The sequence below is a fragment of the Pseudopodoces humilis genome, chromosome 2, assembly GCF_049639895.1.
Source record: "Pseudopodoces humilis isolate 2021_Gansu_Grassland_sample_001 chromosome 2, ASM4963989v1, whole genome shotgun sequence".
Taxonomy (NCBI): domain Eukaryota; kingdom Metazoa; phylum Chordata; class Aves; order Passeriformes; family Paridae; genus Pseudopodoces; species Pseudopodoces humilis.
Window position 1 is genome coordinate 78,861,789 of NC_142201.1, and position 21,260 is coordinate 78,883,048.

A 21,260-nucleotide genomic window follows, 5' to 3' on the forward strand; every position below is an offset into this window, starting at 1 on the left:
TGAACTCAGCTCAATATCTCAATCCTTTGTCCCAAGAAATTGAGTGGGAGGGAAGGTAAAAGGATGGCTCTTCATAAATGCCCTAATGCCACAGCCATTTCTTTGCTAGAACTGCAGCTGGCAGAGTAACAGAAGAAACACCATCATTTTCTGCTTTGTGATGCAAACCTGTATAAACCTTAGTAGGGAGGGACACAACCAGACAGTGAATTACACAAAAGAAATGGCTTTTCTTTTCTGGTTCCTGCCTGTGTCCTTGCTAAAGAAGAAAACCTAGGAGGCAATTTAAAATGAATCCATCCAAGTTCAGAAAATAGACCGTAAATTTAAAATTGAGCTCACTCATTGCATAGTGTAATCCTGGATAACAAGCAATCAAAAGCTCATACAGTAGCCCTTAGACAACGAATATATCCTCTTTTATCACAGAGAAAGGCTTGGCCACTTTACCTACTGGTGTAAGAAAACATCAGTTGGTTTTCCACCTTGTCCTAAGAAACAAAAGAGAAAGCCTGTCTTGTGTATTTCAGAGCCACAGAGAGGGATCAAAGTACCAGCCCTGTGCCAGAACAGACCTGGCATGAAGAGCTTCCACCCATCTCATTTCTCCTTGAAGAGCTTTAGAAAGCCATCCTCCTTATGAACATCTGGTTTGTATCTGGTTGGAACCAGATGACCTTTCAGGTCCCTTCTAAACCAGAACATTCTGTGATTCTGTGATAAAGCAGAAACTCTACCACTCTAAGACTTGCTTGTACAGGCACAGTCCAAACCTTCACTGGCTTAAGTGAAGCTTCACTTAAGCTTCACTGGCTTAAGACCATGAGTGCACGCAGGACCAAATACACCAGTACCACACACAAAATCACACCAGCATCAAAATAAGGAAATGCAGTTCCTCACCACTTCTATGGCACCTATATCAAGAACATTTTCATCTCCTAATACAGCATTGTTAAATCTCGAGAGACACACTAATGCAGTGGATCTCAAGCTTAAGAAATACTCAAAAGGACAGCTTGCAAACCATCAAATCATTAGACAGAAAATGATGGAGAAATTGCAGGGCAAAACAGGAACACAAGAAACTTAAATTTAGTCTCAAATGTGTTTGATGCTATTTAGAACAAAATTATCAGTTAATCACTGAGGACAGAGCTGCTCTAAGGCCAGCACTAATAAAAGATATATGTGTCTTTTTGGCTTTGGGGGTTTTTTTTAAGGATCCAATTGCACTGTTTCCATGACAGCTTGAAGTCTTAAAAGTTTTCAAGGTAACAGAGAACCCAGCCACACAGTCACAGAGATGCCACATGTATCACATGTATTTGCTCTTGTCTTATAACATACTTCTTTTTTTTTTTAATACTACAATTATTTTTTTTCAAGCTTTGGATTTTTTTTTAATTTTTTTTCTGTTATGTCTTTTAATGCTAGTTTGAACTGACAAGTATACTCCTAACATTTGATCAGCCATGTAAGAGAGAAAGGGGAAAGGAGCAGCACTGATTCTGGTCATGTACAGGCACAGGTCGTTTTGTAGTAACCTCAGATCCATGTCCTTCTTGCTCAGATGTATTATTCACCCATTGCAGGTGAGCAGGGTAACACTGGAGGACAAAAGAAAAGTGTATTCTAAATATTCCTGCTGGCAGAAGCCTGTGCTATGTAATGAGTTTCTGTAGAAACATGAGTGAAATATATGGTGAACTGTGATGAAAAAAGCCTGCAAGTCCAGAAGAGAAATTACACTGCAGGGATGAGAAGAGCCAATAACAACCCATAGAAATAAATAAATAAAATAAATCCACATAGGAAAGAATGAAGAAAAAAAGATGAATATTAGTGATACCAGAAATTATGATTTATTCAGAAGACAAGAAGAATTATTTTACATCTTTAAATAAAATTTGAAATAAATAGGGTTCTCCCCCAGTGAGAGCACAGAAGGTTTTAGCAGATTAACCTATGTTTATGAAGCTGAATTTCACCGATACTGAGGTGATAATAAATCTATCATCTGAGTCATTCCTTCATTTTATAACTCCTGGCAACAGTTACTTTTCATTTCTGTATTCAGAAGGAAAGGATCATTGAACAAGCATTAGCTACCACCAACAGGTCTCCTACACTGGTTCTTACTTTTACTTTTGATTTATTAAAAGGTCCCAGATACAAATAATTCCTTTTCCTAAATAAGTCTTGTCCTTCCACCTGTCAACACCACACAGCAGCTTAATAAGTAAGAAGGCTTTTGTTCACTTTCAGGTTTTCCACATGGAAATCCTTTCATCATCCTGGGAATACCTTCTGCCATGCTCTTGAATGTTCTGCACAAAATGCCCCCTTGCTTTATATGGATATAAAGGTAGTACCCACAAGAATACACAAGCTGCCCAAATATTTAAAGGATCACTCCACACAGGTGTGGATGACATCCTTCCAGAGGGATGTCAAATGCCAGCTTCATATGAGGTCTTAACTCTTGAGGCTAATGATGATATTTGGTCACCAACACTGCTTCTTCATCATTATGGCATGAATGCAAAGAGACTGACAGATCTGACATCAGGAGCTGCAACATATTCCCTGGGCAGTCCACAGATAGGCTCTCACTCACTTTAGCTGAGACAAAGGAGGGGAATATCCTTGGATAAAATCACAATAAATTCAGAAAACACATCACTTACTTAAAAGCTCTTAGATATTAACAGATACTACAGAAAGACAGAATTTGGTTTTCAAGACCAGGAGAGCAGAAGGGAGGAGAAGTCTTTGGGAGCAGCTCTAACGGCTTTCCTTGGATGGATTTTGTGGTGTACTCTTTCCAGCTGCTTGACAATTAAAAGAGAAATGTGAACAATGTAATGATGCCTGAACCAAACAAATCAAGAAGAAACACCAGCAGAAATAATGAAAATTTCAAAGGGACTAAAACCCAAAAAGTTCTAAGATTTTGCAGACACACTTCTGAACAAGACTGATAAAACAGATGTTCTCATCCACTGGGATGCTACACTGTGGAGGCACTACTACGTTTTTACATGAGACAGCTGAAATCCAACCACACATCTGTGAGCCAGCTCTTTATGTCACCCTTGGCTGGATTTTGCAGTTATCCCTGAAGGCCTGGAGCCAGCACTACCTGAGGCCCAGGGCAGCCTCGGAAATAAAGCCAGCCAACAATCCAAAAAGCAGTGCCACTGATATGCTTGCCACTGCATTCCTCCAAGTACATATGCCCCATGCAATTTGCCAAACACCACGTGCATTACAAACACTGTAAGTGAAAAATAACAACAGAGCGCATTAGTTGCTGATTAAAATCCTCAGCACATTTATATGTAAATTAAGTGCAGCCCTTGGGCTCGGCAATGTGCCAGCAATGCGAAGGTTGTGTGCTTGTTTCTCCTTAAGGCTTGTTTTCCCTCTTTCCATAAGAAAATAATGGGATAATGTTTTCTGTATGGCTCTTGCAATTGGACACAATGAGACACAGCATTATGAAGGACGAAGGTTAAAAAAAAATAAAACAAAACAAAACAAAAAAACTATTAAAGTGGATGAAGAATCAGAAAACTGGACTTCCCTCTTTCCTCTCCCACTGATTTGCTGTGTATCTGTCAGCAGACCACTTCAAATGATGTGGTCCACCCAAAAAATATCTAAAAGTCATGTATTTACTGTCATGATAAGAAACCTAAGAGGCTCTTAAAACAAAAAGGGATTAAAGGAAAGCATTATTTCTTTCATCACCTCTTTTTTGCCCCCTGTTTGTTTACTTTACATATTTGACAGTACTGTGTACATAGGTAGTGTGATGGATGGACCTGCCACAGCTCTTTAAGAGAATGTTTACTGGAGCTGTCAGCCTGGCTGTTTACATAGGTGCCCATCACCATGGATATCTGCTACACACATACGTTCCTCTTAAAAGTCAGATCATCCTTCATGAATACCCTCAATAGCACAAACATTGAAAGGAGTTCAATTCTATTTAGTTTTTTTCAAGGCAAGATTAAAAGACAACTTGGTGGTCTGTAAGAAGCTGTGCATGGAAAAGTCAAAAGAGAGTAACACGGCTCTTTAATCTAGCTGAGAAAAGCAAACTGAGGTCTGATGGCTGGAAGTCAGTGGCAGAAAAAGTAGAGTGCAAATATTAAACAAGGAGGATATCTGGCAGGAGCAATTGCTTGTCAGGGACAGGCCAGCATCTCCCATCATTTGGCACCTTGGTACTGAGACAAGACAATAGAACCTATTTTTCTACCCAAATTATTGGCTTAGCTGCAGAAACTAACACAGAACGTGATTTTGCTGAGTGACTCAGTAGCCCATGTTATAAAACTTGCCAGTAGAAGTAGCCATACCCTCAGTAAATGATGCACAAGATATGGGGAAAGAAGACTGACCAGGAAGTATCTGCTACTCTTCCAAAAAGTCTCACACAGAAATGCCACATAAAAATACTTAGTTCTCTCCTTTTCAAAATAGTTTTCAAAACACTGCAGTGGTTTTGCAGGGGGACATATTGCATCAGCTGTCAACTGAGAAGAGTCTCAGTGACAAAAGATGTTGCTTATTCTCCTCAAACCTTTCCAGGAGTATGAGCTAACTGCACAAATGTGCGCCTCAGACTGGGAAATGATGGAAGGTTAGAGAAGGTGAATGGCCCACTTATTTCCAGGAGTGGCCACAGAGGTGGGCAAGAGGAGTGGGAGGCAGCAAAGGCAGAACATGCCCTCATCACAAGCTACAGCACAGGATGGAAGCAACATTACAGTAACACGCTCCCAGGTACTCCCAGCTGCCAGAGTGCAACATGCCCAAAGCCAGTTCCTTGTTAGTGCAAATGCAAGGTTTAGTGGTTAAAACCACTATAAAAATGTATAAACCTCAGGGTGACTGAAGGACTGAGGGTAACACATGCACCTTCCTGACTCCAGAGCCCAGGACACTAGCAAATTCACTCAATATATCCAAGGGCCACATCAGCTTCCGCCACAAAATGCTAGAGAAACACATTTCCAGAGTCCACATCTGCCTCTCCCTCCTCCAGCTTCCAAACAAAGGGGCTCAGCACAGACCAGCTACAAAGCAGAAGCTGGTTTGTCCCTAAACTAAAATCACAGAAATGAGGCCGTCAGGAATGCCAGCTAACAGTGAAGTACTCAGGGCTGTTACATCGCTCAAAGGAAGAAACAGAAAAATCACTGATTCCAAAATGCTACTAATTATTCATGATCCTTTATCAAAGACTCTCTTGAGTCTCCTGGCAGTAAACACAACACCTTGGCTGTCACCAAGCTGTCAGCCAAAGGTCCTCCTTTACATTGCCTTGCTGGGAAAAAGTAATAAATAAAAGTAGCTTGAGAAGAAAACAGTTGAATAATGAGCTTTTAGATTTTTTTTTTTTTTTTCTGTCTAAAATACAGAGACGGGAAAAGGAACTTACATACCTCATTTGGCTGCACCAAGATGAAAGCTCTGCATCTGCTTACCCATGCTCCTGCCCCCAACATCTGGCTGGATCCTTCCCCCATACATCGGCACACAGGAGAGCCATGGAAAGATTTGTGAGTGTAAATGCAAATGTCAGAGCTAATTCAGATTCCTTGCATTGAGCAGAGATGGGTTTTTTGAAGGACATTTAGCAGAGAGCTATTGTAGGCGGGAAAAGTTTAAAAAATGTTGCAAGCCCATTATTCATCAAACTAGTGAATGTAAAATCAACCAAAATGTCATGATTTGTAGACAGGAATTTCACACACAATTAAGGAAGAATATTTATGATTTCAAGAAAACTAACCTTATACCTAACCCACTGTTGTTTGTTTTTTTTTATTTAGGTCCTTCACATAGAACATTTGAGTGTGCCTGAAAGCAGAGTGTATACATCTCTTGGGAGATATTTTATTCATTATATCCATTAAAGGGTAAACTGTAACTACAACCCGAAGGATTAAACAGTTTCAGCATAAGGAAGACATGAACCTGGCCTCCAATGCCAGACTGATTTAGCACACTGGGGCCACCAAAGCCAGTGGGAATCAGAATAAACCATAGATTATATTCATCCCTTTTTAAAGTCTTCTGAAGCCATAAATAACCAGGGCCAGTTCTGAATGCGGGCAGAGGTATCACACCAGCCACAGACTCAACCGGAGCATGAAGGAGACCTATCGCTCTTCCCCCCCACCGCTCGCAGCCGGCAGCTTTGAAATTCTGCCTCCTTACTCTGGTGATTAAACGCTATTTCAACGCCTTCATTTAAGGCCCCCCATTGCGCAAAGTGTGCCCTCCTCTTTTTATTTTATTGCACAAATTTTGTAGGCTTTACTGCATATTAAAACACAAACCCAATTCCTATTTAAGCAAGAAGAAAAATCTCCACTGATTTAAATGGAGATTAGATCATGCCCAGGAATGAGTCCAAAAGCAATATTAACTTTGTGATACATACCTTCAGCTTCCTAATACTCTTATGTCTGGTTCAAATACAAAACATATATCATAAACCACTCTTGTCAGACAGTGAAAGACAGGTTACATTCCTATCTAGGGATTAACTTCTGATTTTCTCTTTTTTTACTGATGTTTTGAATGTACAAATTTACTGTTACCTCAAAGTTCAGTTTCTGTGGTAAATATCACACCTGAGTTCCCATAACAGTAAAATAGAATTAGAAAGCCAATCCTCAGCAATGCTATTTCCAGCAACACTGAACTAGTCTGCAAATAAACCTTTTACCATGATATTACACACAATATCATGACCATCACAACCAGCCAGAATCGTGACAAGGACATTCACTTTGTTAATAAATGTAATATATCTGCATTCAATAGATAAGTAGGTAGATAATGTACAGTTTACAACTCTGGCTGGACACAACATGCCACCGTGTGTTTCCAAAGCAAGTTCAAGTTGTTGGCTCTTCCCAAAGGAAGGAGCACTGCTGCTGCTGTGAGCATCAGTGCACAGAGGGGCTGTAAACCACTCTTGTTCACAGAGGAAACCACCACCAGGCAATGCTTTAGATCAAACATGGCCAGCTGGGTTGAAATCCAGCTGAGGTACATATGGAAACTTCCAATTTTTAATGGCTGAAGCTGATTGTCTTTTCCAGCCTTAGTGATTCTGTGATTCCTCTGAGGTGTTAGGCCAGCCAACAGCCTAGACAAAGTCAGGGATACTCGTGTGGCATAAATGCAAAGTGCAGCTGCACTTGTGTTCTGCCAGGGCCATTAAATCAGGTACAGCCCATCAGCACAGCCTACACTGGCATGACCTCGGCACCAGGCTGGGAAGGGTGTCCTGCCTGAGGAATCCTGACCAGCCCTGCCTCAGGCTGCAAAACATAAAAGTAACCTAATTTACTACGGGCAGAGGGGAAGTTCAACAAACTAAAGACAACTGTCAAGTTCAGGTCTGGCCACCGCCCTCTCAAACAAAAATAATTTTTTTAAAATGTATTTTAATTTTTTAATAATCACATATGAATACATTAATATTGATGAATGCCATTTGTATACATTTATACACACACAGAGGAATGATGTAATTCCAAGAGTGACTGTTGCATACTGAATCGGCAGTGCCACCCAACATAAGGACTGAGTTTTCTCTGGAGTCAGGCCACATCTCCGCAGGTGTCCCAAGCCTGACACCAGGGTTGGGGGACTGCTGCCACGAGGGCAAACTTCCCAGTGAAGCAGCATCCTAATGACACTGAAACAGAGGACATCTCAGATTAGTGCCTGACCTTCCAGGCTATTTATATTTTGAGTTTTCAGGAGAGTTTCTTCCCTCTTTACCTTGAAATGACTTAAATTCAATGCTGAGTTCCTTTGCTTGCTTTATTTGAGGCCAGGGGGGAGGCTTACAACTTCACATCAAAATGAGCTATCACTTAAATACGACATCTTCAAGGTCACTTACACATCAATTTCAGAGCAATTTTCCAAACATATCATCAAGACACTGAACCAGAGCCTTAGTCAAATAAATTCTCTATCTTCTTCCACTTATGAATTAAATGAAATAAGATGTGCCAACATTTTTACCTGACTAGGCTTTATTACCATTTTTGTGTCTTCCATCACATCCCTGTACTTATTTAAAGAAATATCCATATTCATCTTTCTTTAATACCTTTTGCTAGATAGATAAGGAAAAAAAATCTTATATGGATAAATTACAGAATGGACAACTCCGGAAGCAACAAACTGCCTTCAAGAGCAAAAATACAGGAAAGAAACCTCTAATTTATTAATATCCTCTGTCAAAGCTTAACACACTCCATCACTGCCAGACAATACAATAAAACTCAGCAGTAAAACCAGGCTGAGAGGAGTCATGAAGCCCCACTGAAGACTAAACTGCTGCCACATTCCATTCCCTACTCACACCAAGTGCTTGAGAACAACGGGGCAAACCGTGATGCTGCTTTGACAAGAGGGATTTGTTGCCACCCTGCATGGCTTGAGCCATATTGCTCAACTTTTAGGAATCTGGGCTGCTACTGGCATCCCTTTAGTGGTAGCAGATCCACCTTTACCTTTGGTCTCAGAGGCACAGCAAAATACAATGACTATATGTACTGAGTGAACTTGGTGCTATTCCCTGGATATGCACAAGCTCAACTTTTCGGCCAAAGGAGAGAGAAAAACAAACGAAAAGCACAATTTTGTGTCTGTGGCAGGTGTAAAATTCAGATACCTCAAACTTTCACAAAATCTTGCTGAAGATCTACTGTGGGAATAAATTCTTAATGTAACTCACTGAGGAACAACAGCTGATGCCATAATTTAACTCAACTGATTATGCTTTTTTTTTTTTTTTGGTCTTTTTTTTAAAGCACTTGTGGGTACTGCATTTCTAGCCACGCATGAATTACAACTGGGAACTTGGGAACTCTCTTCATTATTATAGCCTCTCTGTATGTATTTTTTGCCCCTGGATCTGTTTGTTCTTATAGCAAATGACAAGTTCTGTCTTATTTTCTGAGCACTTCTGGGATTTCAAAACACTTGCATGCCTTGTGCCCACCTCTGCAGCCTTCCCAACCAAACCAAATGTGGGAATGGTACCAGCAGAAATCTTCACCAAGGATGAAAGCTGTTAACTCTTAATAATAATCTGTTTGAATGGAGGCATTTTTTCTCAAAGGGTCTGGCTAACACCCAGAGTAACCTAGATTTTTCACACATCCTCTTTAATAGATTAATAAAGAGATCAAAGTCCAACCCATGTGTCCTCTGCCTGGAGGACTAGGAAGCTATTTTAAAAAGAAGGGTTTGCTGCTGGTTATTTTAGAAATAAGATCATAAGTGCAGCAAAGCTGAAGCAGAAAGCAAAGATGGAGAAAAAAGGCAAAGGATGCTCAAAAGGATTCCGATAAAAGTCCTGTCAAGGGACTTCTGTGCAGAGTCCTTTCCCTTTACACAGAGATCTGCATCTTTTGTACTCCCTACAGTACAAGACATTGCTTTGGGAGCCCTTCTGCAAAATCTGTGCCAGTCTGCTTCAGGTGTTTAGTACCAGTGGTGAGGGAGGTGGAGGGAAGCAGAGGCAGCTCTGCAGGTGAGCCTGGCTGCTGGGGAAGGCTGCCCTGGAGAGCAAGTGATCCTGCATACTGAGCAGGGCTGGCCCAGGATGGTTGGCCAGAGCAAACAAGGAAGTACTGGGGTATTCCAGCTAGGAATGTCTTTCCCTTTTCAGTTATACACATTATACTGAAAACACAGTATTTACATTTTACTGGAAAAAGTGTCATCTTCCCACTCACTCCCCAGCTCTGTCCCTCTTGCTTGTTTCTTTTGGCCCACAGCAAATGAGCAGCCCTAGGAAAAAAGTAGTAACATTACCCTGGAATCTGCCTTTATCTCTTTATCAAAACATTAACCTAGAGAAGCAGTCAAGAAGAAGAGAAAGAGTACCTCTGAAATGGCTCAATAGCCATGCTGCCCCTGAACATGAACACAGCAGGAAAGAGGAGTGTGATGAACAAAGCCAGCACAGGAGCATCATTTAACCTGTCCATGTTTCCTCTTCTTAAACATACCATGCATGACTTTGGAGTCTGTTTTATAAAGCATGTCAAAAAAATTGGAGAAGGTGAACAAAGAAAGGCTCCAAAAACAGTCTGAGAAGCAGAGACAATGATTTACAGTAAGGGAGTTTAAGATTTCAATCTGCTAAGCTTATTAAAAAGAAGATGAAGAGGCAACTTGATTAGAAAAATCCATGTAAGGTTCACGGGGAAATATTACTGGGAAGCAAAGGGCTCTTTAATCTAACAAAATAAGGTGGAGCAACATCTAATGATTGGAAACTGAAGCCAGGAAAAATAAAATTAGCAATCAGCTTGATACTCTTTATTATTTTTTTTTTTTAAGCAGATGATTAATTCCTGGAATAATCTCAGACATCTGCAAATGAGAGCTACAAACTGTTGAGGGAGAAACATTCCGTGGCAAATGTATGCTATGGTTTAGTTAGAGAAGGATCATTTAGTTAAGATATAAAAGTGATATACAACAGACAGAGATATAAAAGGGATGAGATCAAATTATGTGTTTTTTTCTGGCTTTAAGCACTACAGATCTGTGAACACTGTCCAGCTGTTTTCTCCAAAGAGCTTGGTAAAGTAGAAGTTCACTGGGTGATGCTGGGCTGCTGCAGTGCTCCCAACATGCCCGGGTCCACTCCCGTGGTCATTTTATGCTGTCCCAACAGCTTCATTGCCAACATCACAATGGGGAGAAAACACATTTAATGAAAAAAAGAAGCTCTCAGTGTCTTCTTGCTCCACGTATGAGGGCATGGACGAAACTGCAGAGCCTGTTCTAGAGCATCAGAAGCAGCACAAGTGCTGGATGTGACCACTGGTGAGCCTGGAGCAATGCCCACTGCTTCTGTCTGGGCAGAGCACCGGGTGGTAGGCACTGCAGGGATGGCAGACAGTAAACAGCTGGGTCTCAGGAGATGCTTTCAGACAGGCAACTTTGTGGTTTTGTCAGAACAATCAATTGTCTCTGTTTTTCTGAGTGAAATTTCCAGTGGTAAGGGCAGTATATACTTCATCAATATTGTAGAAGGGTATATCTGTTCTGCAAAGAGAAACTTTGCATTTCACCATGAAATGCAGAATGGATGCACTGAAACCATTTGTTTTCAAAATGTTTTCATTTTCAAAAACTTTTCAGAAGTTTTACCTAGACACATTTTCAGGACTTTTCTCAGGTCCATAAAAAGAAAGCTTTTCCTCTGTATCACACTGGTTTTGTGTACCAAGCGCCAAGGTATTCCACAGTAAGCATGTCAAAAAAAAAAAAGTGACTTGTTTTGGATCAGTACTTCCTCTTTAAATTGCCTGGAAGCAAAGCATTTCAGTTTTTCTTAAGCATGCTTTTAGGTGTACTCTATCCTCTCTTCTCTGGAGAGGCTGAGCAAGAGACTAACCACCTTTCATCCTTCTTATCCAGAGAGTGTAAAAACACCTCAAGCTCCTGCTTCTGCCCTGGGCAGAAGTTTCAGTGACTGCAGCAGAAAAAAAATCAAGAGTGTTGCCTGGAGGCCAAAGTTTTGTTGAGATCACCTGCCAACACCGAGAAGATTAGGAGCATTCCTTTTGTTTGCTTCAGAAAAGACAGGAGATCTGTTTTCCTTGTTGAACATACACAAGACTATCTCTGGTAGCACTTCTAAGAACAAAAATGGTTCTAGCACCCCAGACCTACTTCACTAATGGGAAATTAACCTCCACAAAGCAGTCCCCATGAGACACCTTTTTGCATAGATGCTGAACCTCTGCAGGGAAACCACACTAGCATCATGTCTTCACTCCCACTGCCATTCTGGATTTAACCACGTAGGATCCACTCTGTGGATAGCTGGTAACTGATAGCTGAAAAGCTGATACCCACCAATTTATACCAAAACCCACCTTCCTTTAAAGTCTGTGGGGTTTGTTTTGTTGGGTTTTTTTTTAATGCTCTTATTTTGTGTGAGGACGGCATGATGTCCCCAGAACTCTCTTGAAGCTTCTCTTCTGATTTCCCAGTAACTACCCTGCCAACATACACCTTTCACCAAAAACTCCCATCAGTCTTCAAAGATTTCTCACAATTAAGCTGACTCTCTCTTCATATGGAACAAATATCCACAAAAATTGCCAAGTGCAACCTCAGATGCTTCTAAGCATCTTTCTAATAGTAAAGTCTTAGAGACAGCTACAAGCTTTGTATGGAAGGCACCTCACCTTCCGCCCTATCTGTGACTGCAAAAAGTGAAATAACTAGGACTCATTTCCATGCTGGATTTTTTTCCAAATCCCCTTGAGTAACCTCACAGTACTTCCACAGAAAAAACTGCACATGATCATTGAGATAGTCAGAAGTTTAATTTTCTACCTTTCATACAGGAAATGGAGCTGGGGTTATAACATCAAACCCAGCACAGACCCTGCACAAGCAGAGCATAATTACACTTCTGTTTCACTCTCCACACTCTGTGTGATAATAAATCCAAGGTTCAGAGAGTATATGGGAATATGCTGGAGTATACTGGTGGAAAGCAGAAGTGTTTTTAATCTTGGGGAAGCACTAGTCTTCTATTTATCTTCAAGAATCTTCCACAGGTAGGACATTCTTCTTCGGACAAGAGAACAGAAGGGAGAAGAAAGCTGAGATACCAAGGGACTGTGGCAAATGAGAGCCGTACAATAAAAGCCTTGACTCAGACAACTCTATCGTGATTACTGGGACTAGTGCCAGTGACTCTGTGGGTGCTTCCTTTTGGCTTTGAAGAGAGAGAAGCAAATAAATGTGCTCTGGCTGCTGCACTCCAAAGTATAACCTTTCATGTAAGACATGAAGGTCAGCCCTTATCCCACTGGAGTCTTCCAAAGTCATGGCGCTTCCTACCAGCTTTACCTGTTCACGGTTCCAGGAGATGTTCTGGCTCTACTGACATCGCTGGGCAGCAAAATGGGCAGCCTGGCACTAAAGGGGTGCCGAGACTTCAGCATCCACCCAGATGCTCCCTTGCTATTGAGGGCAAGGCTCAGATGCAGTCTGTAGGAGTAAGTATTGCCTTCCCCAGGTGGAGTATATGTACAAGCACATAAACTGCAGCAGCTCAATTTTGAAGTGTTTTATGATGAGACAAACTAAGCTCCCTAAAGAGACAGGGAAAGTGAGAGTTCTGATAAAGTAAATAATGAAATGTTGCAGTACCAATATACACAGTGTGATCCCTTGAGGGAAACCACAAGCACGAGCCCTAATGAAATAAGACACAGAAAATAAGGGCTTTGCTGTGGACACAACACTTACGTGCTCATTATGCACCACAGTGACTTCTACCACTTTATCACACTTAATCATCATGATGAAATGTTGTATATATGTACAGACAGGTATGATATACGTATAAAAACACATATACATACAACTCACAGACACATATATTTCAAAAGAAAGAGGGGAAAAGGAAAGGTGATTTATTTTATTTTCTGTAAATGGCCAGACATAAATGCATAGGATGCTTTCTATGCATGGATTGCCTTGCAAATCTATCACTGTATGCAGTTAAATCTATCACTGTAAGCTTTCATAAACAGTTAGCATTTGAATCTGATTTGTGAGTATTTCAGCTTTTAAAAATATACTTGTATTTTATGCTTTAAGTTCTTAAACACTCAGCAATACCAGTGTGGGCTTCGCCTAGGGCTAATTGATAGGCTGCACTTATGAAAAGTCTATCTGTCTATTTATACACCGTTCTGAAATGGAGATTATATTTTCACTGTTTGAAATGCATCAGTTTGAGCAAATCATAAAACAGAATGTAATTATTTATTTATAATGCAACTTTGCTGACTGTGAAAGCAATAAGCCCTATCAAATAAAACCCAGGAAATTATCCCTGATCCAAGAGCGGAAGCATGGCTGCCTCTAATTGAGTTTCCTTTGCTCTTATCTTCTCAAGATCCCTTAGATTGTTTTCCAATTTTCATTTCCATTTCTTCCATTAAATGCTTCTAACCCATGACCTCCATTCACTGCCATCCATTTATCTTCCATTCTTAATTGAAATGCAACATGTCCACTTGTCCAGCACTGAGCAGTAAAACTCTGACAGCACGCTTGATAGGTACTGGTTTCTTCAGGAAAGCTTATTTGGTAAAGTGCAGGTCAAAACTTGATTCTTGAACACGTTACATTAAACTTGAGTTTACCTTATACTTACCTTATACTGTGGTGAGCACCAAAACCCCAATTAAAAAAAAATACTACCTTTGGTTTTATTTGCTTTTACTGCTACAGGATGGAATTATACTTGTCTTTACCCTGGGAGGGTACAGGGTAACAGGGCCAGTGGGAAGAAAACATATAAAGCAGCTTTGAGCAGTCAGTCATTCTTTACTTTCACTTTTAATTGTGATGGTTTGCAATCAAATTCTCCCCCTCAAGACCCAGTGTACAGGAATTTTTGAAGGATGGCACTCTTTAAAAAATAGTCAGACTTTATACAACATCACTTCAGGAGCTCTTGACAAACATCAATAAACTACCAGTAGCCAGTTGCTTCTGCACCTATTTAACGGAGGGATAAGCCCAGCATCACCCAGAAATACAACAGAAGGGAAAGAGTAAAGCTCCAGCTACCAAGCAGTCATCACAATCTCAGAGAGCACTGCTAAGCCAAAGCAGGAGAGAACCAAACTGCCTCTTGGAGCAGTAAAGTAAAATTAATACAGCACCCCAGGCTACTATTAAATTGTAAAATGTAAGAAAACATACTGTGGTTAGGCATTCAACCTCTCAAAATAGATGAATCACTTCATACTTATTCTAAACTATTAAGTGTTTGCACCAGTGATACTAAGTAAAACACAAATTTGATGAGATCCTGAAGGCGAACAAGAGGTAAATTTGTCATTTAAAACCATCATACCAGGGACTAGGCTGGAAAGCTCCATAGCCAAAATGCCTGAGTGGAGCACACTCCTAACTTCATATTCCAGGAGTGTGAACTGCAAATGGTGCTGACCTACCCAGATGTCTTTAACTCCAGGTGAATCCCTAGTACTGACAGACTGATACGGTGCCAGTCAGGCCAGGAGCAGGCTAGCTGGACAGCACCAGGTTGGCTGTGCCAAAAGCTGCCCAGCAGCAGCACAGCCACACTGCTGTGTGAATGAGCTCCAGGCATCCCCCGAAATACTCCCAGGGTCAGTCCAAAGTTGGAAAAAGTATCTAATGAGGCTGCAACATTTCAAGGAATGTCTAGAGGCAGTCAGGGGCAAGAAATATGGGCTGCTCTGGCTTTTTGAAAGAAAGTGACCAGCAAACCTGTTCTTCTCTGTTTTGCTGTTGAGTCTTCTCTATGGATGTTAAATGCAAAATGTAAGCAGGGAACAGAGCCTGTGTGAAACTAAGTCACACAGGCTTCTCAGTCTGGCCTGAGAAAGCATGAGAAAGAATCCAAAAGAATCCAAATAGTCCTTGGTAAAGGACAACAATCTTAGCAGGTGATGTTTAGGAAAACAGTCAAGGAGTGATGTTACACTTAACCAGTGATGGTGATGTGTTGCTTTAATGACCAATGAGAGCTTTACCTCTCAGACCTTCTCGAACATGTCTATAAAAGAAGATAAAGAGTAATAAGCTTTGCTGTCTTGGACAATGAAGCTAAGGGAGTCAGTGCTGTGCTTATCGCTGTTCCTAATATAGTGTGACATCTCCCCAAACAGAACCAGGGAATTTTTTTGCTATGTAGAGGTGCCATTTCCACACAGAACAACTATCAGGTATCTATATGGCTCCCAGCTGAGCAGAATATTAAACTTTATATTACAGCCATTTATAAGATACACAATATGCTGGAATTACTGCTGCTGTCTCCTCGTATCTGGATGTGTCATGGCCACAATTAATCCTACCTCAAGACTATGTCACCCACTGCCTGTATGCCCAAAGTGACACTCAGAAGCTTATGTCTGAATAGCTGCTGTTGCAGGAACAAGCTGGCTAGAAGGATCTCTGTTAACTGGAACTGTGGCTATGCCACCGAAAGGCAGCAGACATTCCTTTAATGTCAGTTTGTAATGCCACGAGGAACTGTGGTATCAAGGTTTCTGATGCCGGAGGCTGCCAGAGAAGATCCTGGGAAGACACGAAAGAAATAGTCTGGCTGGTCAGTAAGTTTTAAACAACGCACTGGGGCATGCAAACCAAGCTCTGAAGGATTGTTCCTTGCAAGTGACCTGAAGGCACAACCTGGAAGTAAAACAGAGGCTGATAATGAGAAGAGACTGCAGATGTTCACTGCAGAAGGCACCACTTTGAGGACAAAATAGGAGGGGAAGCAGCAATGGTATTGCAACGACATTGGCATTCCCAGCATGAGCATGCCTCTACTCACTACCAAACAAGCATCTGGTGCCACCTAATTAAAACACCAGTTCCAAGACATGACATCCAGCATCATCAATCAAATGAAACATCTGCTAATTCTTACAACAGCCAGACAAAACAAGACTAAAAAAAGGCAAAACAAACACGCACACACATTACTAACTTTGGCACTGACATCCCGACTGAACATAAGAACTGTATAAATTCCCACGTTATTAACCAGTGCATCTTCAGTTTAACCGATTGACTGTGCAAATTTACTACAACACATGTTCAGCTGCTCAATGGGCAAAACTGGATCAAGTTTTACAGAAGTGGGCAAACACGGCTCACCGCACAGCACTGCTCTGCGGAAGGGAAGCCTCCCTCGAGCTCGTGCAGTCTAATGGTGCAGGCTATTAACTCAGGTGATTAAAAGACTGGGGACTGCAATAATCCCAATACATGGATGGCCTATTATAGAACAGTGCAGGGAGTGTTTTCCCCAGTGACAAACAGATGCTTTGTTTTTATTTCTGCTATAAATAATTCCGGGGGTTTTTAATAGGTGTATATAATCAGGCATTTACATGGTTTCCAGCAGAGAAGCAATATTAAGCTACTACGTTACAGCCATTCATAAACTGAATACAATGCTGAAATTACTTTTTATTGTCATTATTATCCAACAATCTCTACAATATGCATTGTTACTGCAGTAGTAAAATGATTAGAATTCTGAGAATTGCTGGAAGTCTGTAAGTAACACCATGGAGGTGAACCCTTAGCAAAATCAAGTATTAAAGAACTTCAGATGATCCCGTTTTCTGAACATTGAGGGCTCCTGAAAACAGAGCAGGGACACAGCTCATAGACTCAGTGCTGTCATCTTTTACACCAATTTTTACACCAGCAACATTTCATGTACACAGATTAACCCTACACGTGGTGTGATGACATTTCTTGAAGTGCTCCACCTCAATACTTTATCTCATTAGCAATTTTGATTACCTTTGCCTTTCCTCTTGCACAAACTTGCTGTCCATCTTGCCTTGTACTTATATTTTTTCTGAATTCTCTATTGTAAGACTTTGCAAGCAGAGGCTGTATATAACCCGAATGAACCCTCTAGAATATAACCCCACCTCTGTGCCCTGTTACTGATTTTCAAGCAGCATTTTGTGTGACCAAAGTAATCAGAAACCAAGTGAAAGGACAAAAGACGTCAACTCCAGAGAACATTGGGCCAATCCAGCACTGAGGGTGGAGATACACAAAGGCATCTGGAAGTGCTGCAGAAGGAAAATCCTACAGTAACCCTTAATGACCTATTTATTCTCAGTCAAAGAAAAAGAGTCGGGTTTTGCTTCCTCCCCCACACCCCCGTGATGAAAGAAATAGGAATTTCATGAAGGGATAATGCACAAGCTGATTGCAGCAACTTGCAAATGAACTAGCAGGGGGTGTCTGGGAATAGACAGCAATTTTCATTCCAACTAGAATGGAAATTTCTGCGTTAAAGGGTATTACTTCTAATCAGCCAGCATGGAGGAGGAAGCTGGTGCAATAAAAAACGTGAAATTTCTAAGTCTGGTGCAATAAAAAACGTGAAATTTCTAAGTGATTGGGACCAGGAAGAGAGAAGGAAAGAAACTGAGGCTGCAGCCTTGCTAAACGCTAAGATGAGGGGGATATGTAGAAGATGCAGCTGCCAAGGCAGTCGCTGAACAACACACTTCAGAGATAAGAGACACCAGACATTCTTCGAAGTAATTGTAGCTGCCAAGAGCTATTGAGAAAAGAGTGAATTGAAGGGGATAGAGGGGTCAACTGCAGTGAGTATGAAAACAAGTCAAGGCCAAGGACAGGCATGGCGCTTTGGGATTTGGCCAGGAGGTGATAATTTGTGGGTTTAGTCAACTGCAATCTCAGTGGAGCAGAGAGGGTAAAAACTCTGAAAGAGAGAGTTGGCAGTGGGAAGATGAAGGCAGCCAGAATACAGAGGAGGAATAAGGAGCTTGGGTAGGAGAGAAAAGGCAAAGGGGTGCCTGGCAGCAGCAGATATGCTTGGAGAATTGTGGGGTTTTCCCTGTCCAGGGACACAAAGGCAAAACTGAAAGTTGAAGGGATGCCAAGGAAGAAAATAGGGTTAAGTGAGGTGGCATGAAGAACAGTAAATAAAGGTCACTAGGGATTGAAGGAGGAACAAGTCAAAAGTGGGAAGAATGAGGTTTGTCCATCGTGGATCTCACATGAAAGAGCTAAAAAAAGGGATTTCTGTCCCAAAGCACTCACGGTCACTGCTCTTTGGCCATGAGGAAGAGCTGTGCCCTCCCAGTGCATCCTCCTCAGCTGGTCCTCTGAGGATCATGTGTGCCTGCAGTTTGGGAAAAGGGGCACCAGAATCTCTCAAAGAGAAAAGGCATCCTTCCACATCTTCTATTTCAGCTGGGTTAAACAAGGTACAGTATATTCTTCTCTCCCTATCCCTTCTAGCTTAAGCTCTGCCAGGCTATAAGAAGCAATGACTTTGATTCGCTTTCATCTGCACTTACTACACTCACAGAGGCGTAACACGTACCAGTCCTGAGAAGTCTATTTACCTCATTTTCCATTAAGACCACAGCAATAACCTCTAAGCAAATGTTGCATGAAATCACAACGCCATTCACATCAATGCTGAATCTCTCATGCCTCTGAAAAAAATCCAGATCTCACCCTCTGGTTTTAAAAGTCTCCTGTAAGGATAGCTATAAAACTTCTCCACTAGTCGTATCATTATATATGTGTCAACCAGATCCCTGTTTTGAGTGGACATATTTACTATCAACCTTGGGATACAATTTCTATGCTATTTACAGAATAGAAAAATACATCCTGACAGTTTATAGAGGAAAAGGAGTGTTATGATTAGACAAGGACAACACCATTACAACCACAATTACAACAAAGCTGCACTTACTGACCCCAGCAACAAAGGAAGAGTTGGAGGGAAATTCTGTGTAATATTTTATATCCGGAACTAATTAAAGATCTCATTCCCCAAACAGCCAGATAGGAAACATAAGCAGCACCTCCAGATGAAGGAATCCTATGTTGATGGTTACTGTAATGAGCACATTCCCAAAGGAAAGAGCCAATAGAAAGCATCTCCTATCTGGAGGACGCAGAATGAAAGTTGGACTTTTCTTAATTTTACTGCAATTCCTTATTGCATCATATCAGCCTCCACGAAAGGTCTCAGTTCAATTTTTCTGTAATGAATTTGGAGACTCAAAAGAAAAATTCCATCCCTTCTCAACCAGCTAAATTTCTCTCTTTGACTTAGAGCTGACAATGACTATGAGTAAAACACCATTTTTACATCACACTATGCAGTTTTAATTAAAATTTATTAACTTGAGAGAAACAATCTCCTTATCACCAACAGACATTTAGAACAGAAATGCCTTTTATCATGTTATTAAACTGTTTCAGACAGAACCATCACTACAGCACACTGTAACTCAGCTACCTAGTGGTAAATTAGACAGATGTTTTCCCCTGCCCTGCCTTTCTGTTCACATAAAGTATGCCTCAGAAAAAAAAAAGAAAAAAAAAAAATAAAAGATCACACTTCTGCCTTCTGAAAAATTTTGTACCTACACTGATAAAATCATCTACGTACCTTGCCCACTACTTGTAATTAAAAAAAGCAAATAACAGGGGCCAGGCTGTGATGCACCAAGCCCTGGACCCTGTGTGCTTTGAAAGGATCTTTGGAGTCATTTATAGAAATGACAGCTGCAGCTAAGATAGTTGGAGGGAGAGCACATAAAAGCAAAAACATTTTTTAGAAAATACATTTAGAAAAGGAGAATATTTAAAATGCCAGCGGGTATTACGGCAGGGTGTTAGGCAATAGGGAATGATGAAGGCAGTTGGAAAAGTAAGCTGTACACCAGGAGAACGCCAGACTCCGAAGTCCAAACAGGAAGAGATGGACGTGTTGGGTAGATTGGCAAGATGTTACTTGAGATGAGGGATGAAGGGAAGAGTTATTAGTGACCTGACTAGAACCTTCAGTGACAAGGAACAGACAGAAGAAGCTAAGAAAACCCCTCGCCTATTTGAGGGACTTGAAGGGATGTGCTAGATATGTAATTAAAAATGAAATTCACCCCAGTATAAGAGTGGTGAAGTAAAGTATGTCACCACAGCAGGAATCAGACAGGAAAGAGAGACATGATGGGCGAGGAGAAGAAAAAAGTAACAGAGATTTCCCAGGTTAGATGTCAGAAGAAAGCTGTGGGACCAAAGGCTGGTCAGCCAGAAGAGACGGGATGTGACACAGCTACAATTATGATTAAAACAGAATCAGCAGTGCTCTCAGCACTGTAACTCTCAAAATATGATTTTACATGTGGGGTTCCTTCATAATGTCTCTTTTGCACCGGATGGAGAGGAATAGGGAACAGAGACCATTTAAATGTTTTAGGTTTTTTTAAGGAATAAAACTGAAAAAAAGAGAGGCAGAATTGGCAGAGAGACAAGGAGAAGGTTTTTCTCTTTGGGAGTAAAGAGACACTAGGCACTGGGTAAAACACAGATAAGCACAAAAAAGGAGAGGCTTCCCAAAGGGGAAAGGCTCACTGGGCTGAAGTGGTTAAGATTATCAAGAAAAGCAGAGCCAGGAATCAAATTGCTTTGGTGTGAGAGAGAGAACATTCAAGGTGAGAGACAATACACTGGAATAGGTATTTACCGTGGCAGACTGAGTGGAGTGGGATCATTTATGAGAGCTTTGAAAAACAGTACAAACACAGCAAGCAATTACACCACAATAAATAAACCAGCAGCACACGTGCAAATGA

General features: G+C 41.1%; 1 protein-coding gene across 6 annotated transcripts in view; it reads right to left on the bottom strand.

The window, feature by feature from the left end:
- Positions 1-21,260, bottom strand: part of FAT3 (FAT atypical cadherin 3) — a 396,115-nt gene that overhangs the window by 213,891 nt on the left and 160,964 nt on the right. The gene's annotated exons all lie outside the window — the stretch shown is intronic.